At 38.6% G+C, this 2,978-nt stretch overlaps 1 pseudogene; it reads left to right on the plus strand.

Moving 5' to 3' along the window:
- Positions 1 to 2,028: 2,028 nt before the first annotated feature.
- Positions 2,029 to 2,535, plus strand: LOC108298311 (annotated as a pseudogene).
- The last annotated feature ends 443 nt before the right edge of the window (positions 2,536 to 2,978 follow it).

A 2,978-nucleotide genomic window follows, 5' to 3' on the forward strand; every position in this document is an offset into this window, starting at 1 on the left:
TGTCTATTTGACATTCAGAGAAAGATAAGGCTGGGCACAGTGACTCACACCTGTAAGGTGTGGACCCCTATAATCCCACCACCTGTAGGGTGGTGGGCCCCTATAATCCCAGCTACTTGAGAAGCTGAAGCAGAAGAATCAATTCAACCTGGGAGGCGGAGGTTGTAGTGAGTCAAGATTGTGTCATTGCACTCCGTCCTGGGCAACAAGAGCAAAACTCTGTCTCAAAAAAAAGAAAGAAAGAAAAAAGAAAAGATGAGTAGGAAGTTGGATATACAAACCTGCAATTCAAGGGATGGGTCTGTTCTGGAGTAATGCATTTGGGAATCATTGTTGTATGGATGGTGTCTAAAGCCTGAGACTGAATGAGAGCACCAAGCAAATGATTGTTCTAGTTAGAGTAGAAAAAAGGTGATTCAAGGAGTGAGCCCTGGGACATTTCAGTGTCAGCAGATTGGGAAGGAGAGAAGGGATCAGCACAGAATAAGAAAAAGCAACTGATGTGGAATAGAAGGAAAACCAGGAATGTTTGGTATTCTGAAAGCTGAGTGAAGAAAATAAATCAAGAGGAAGCAATTAAGTGAGTCAAATGCTGCCCATAGGTCAGATTAAGATGAGAAACAGGAACTGACCACTAGCTTAGCAAATTGTTAAAAATGGGTAAGGAAGATCTTTCAGACAGAGGGAGTAGCACAATTGTGAGAGAATGCACAGTGATTTCTGGCAACTGCAAGTAATTGAAGACAGCTAAAGCACAAGGATATAGCAGGGACTGGAGAGGAAAGAAACTGGATAGATACTCACAGCCTGGATCACAATGTGATACTAATCATTTTGAATGTACCATAAAGGATATGAGAATCCACAGGAAAATGTTATGTTGGGTAGTAACAGAGCCAGTTTTGCATTTAAAAGATCAATTAGGCAGTGGTATGAAAACTGAGGAACAAATCTGAAGGCAATGAGACTAGTTTAGAGGCTGTTAACAATTGTCTGGGGAGAAACTCAGGCAAGATGGGAAGATGACTCAGATAAACATTTAGGAAATAGAAGCTATAGGACTTAATGACAACTTTGACACGTAGGAAGGTGGTGTTAGAGAGAGGAAGGAGTCACGAATGACTCAGGTTCTGGTTTGGGCAAGTGGGTAGGGAGTGGTACCATTTACCAAGGAATGCTCGAGAAAGAGAAAGATTGCCAGAAAAAAAAATCACAAAAATCACAGACTCACAAAGTGCAGAAAGCAGCCTAGTATCTTAGACTTAGTGCATTCTCATTTAGTCCTGTTAGGGAGGTGGAAAAACAGGCTTACAGAGATTAGGTAACTTACCCAAGGTTACATAGCCAGAAAGTGAGAGTCCAGATGAGAACCCAGTTCTCTACTCCAAGCCTAACATTCATTCCATTTCTCCAAAACTGCTGTGCCAAAAACTTTGGGGCAAGGAGAAAGAGTATTTTTAAAAATGAATAAAGAAGGCCAAGGGGTGGAGAAAAGAGGGGGCTGTCTGCTTTTTAGGACAGGTTACCTAAATATATATTTTTTCTCTAAATCTGCCTGGATGGAAGATACAGAAAATAAAAATAAATGCTTACTAGCAGCACATTTGGTTTTATTAAATTGAATGGTTTGTAACTTAATGTAGGGAAGAGAACAAGTTGGTGCTTTTTCAGAACCTCTAAATGTCTTCTTGGCTTGTCTTCATCATCCTAAGGTTACCCACAGTAACTAACTACTGTTGAGCCCAGGGGTAATGCTGAATGGTCCATGCTCTGGTGGTATTCAGAGTCTAGTGAGGAAGATAAACACAGCATTACAGTACAAGGTGTTCAAAACATCTAGCAATACTGTTTCTTTAAAAATAAACTTTTTATTTTAGAATAATTTCAGATTCACAGTAAAGTAGCAAAGGTAGTACAGAGAACGGTCTTATAATCCTTATCCAGTTTCAGTTTCTCTTAATGCCATTATCTTACAACACAGTAGCATATTTATCAAAAATTGAGAATCCATCCTTTCAGCAGGAACCACCATCTTCCAGTAATTCGCCAAAATGACAAACATAAAGGGAAAGAGGAGAGGCACCCGATATATGTTCTCTAGGCCTTTTAGAAAACATGGAGTTGTTCCTTTGACCATGTATATGTAAATGTATAAGAAAGGTGATATTCCCTGGCCATCAAGGGAATAGGTACTGTTCAAAAAGAAATGCCTCACAAATGTTACCATGGCAAAGCTGGAAGAGCCTACAATGTTGCCCAGCATGCTGTTGGCATTGTTGTAAACAAACAAGTTAAGGGCAAGATTCTTGCCAAGAGAATTAATGTGTGTATTGAACACATTAAGCACTCTAAGAGACAAGATAGCTTACTGGTATGCATGAAGGAAAATTATCAGTAAAAGAAAGAAGCCAAAGAGAAAGGTACTGGGTTAAACTGAAGCACCAGCCTGCTCCACCCAGAGAAGCCCACTTTGTGAGAACCAATAGGAAGGAGCGTGAGCTGCTAGAACCTTATGTATTCATGGCATAATAGGTGTTAAAAAAGTTAAATATATTTGGACTATAAACATGTTTCTCTTCATTGAGTAGAAGTGTGGTGTCCTCTCACCCAAAGAAATATTTAAAGGAAATTTTAATTGTGTCCTAATTCATTATGTAATGTCTTTACTATTTAAATATAATGTATTTCTTGCTGAAAGGCATGAGGCAGCTTATTGCAACAAATTGCTCAATTGGTTAGAAAATGGCCAGGTATTATGTATCAAATATTTGTACTGGTTTGAAGATAGTTCCTCTAAATCATCAAGGAAGAAATAAAATAATTTACAAGAAAAAAGAAACCAACATTGATACATTACTTTGAACAAAACCCCAGACTTTATTTGGACTTCACCATTTTTTAAAAAAAAGTTCTTTTCCTGTTTTACTTTCCAATCCTGTGTTCTCTGCTGCATATTGGTTGTCTTTAGCTCCTTAGTC

The sequence above is a fragment of the Cebus imitator genome, unplaced genomic scaffold (assembly GCF_001604975.1).
Source record: "Cebus imitator isolate Cc_AM_T3 unplaced genomic scaffold, Cebus_imitator-1.0 Scaffold932, whole genome shotgun sequence".
NCBI classification, from domain to species: Eukaryota; Metazoa; Chordata; class Mammalia; order Primates; family Cebidae; genus Cebus; species Cebus imitator.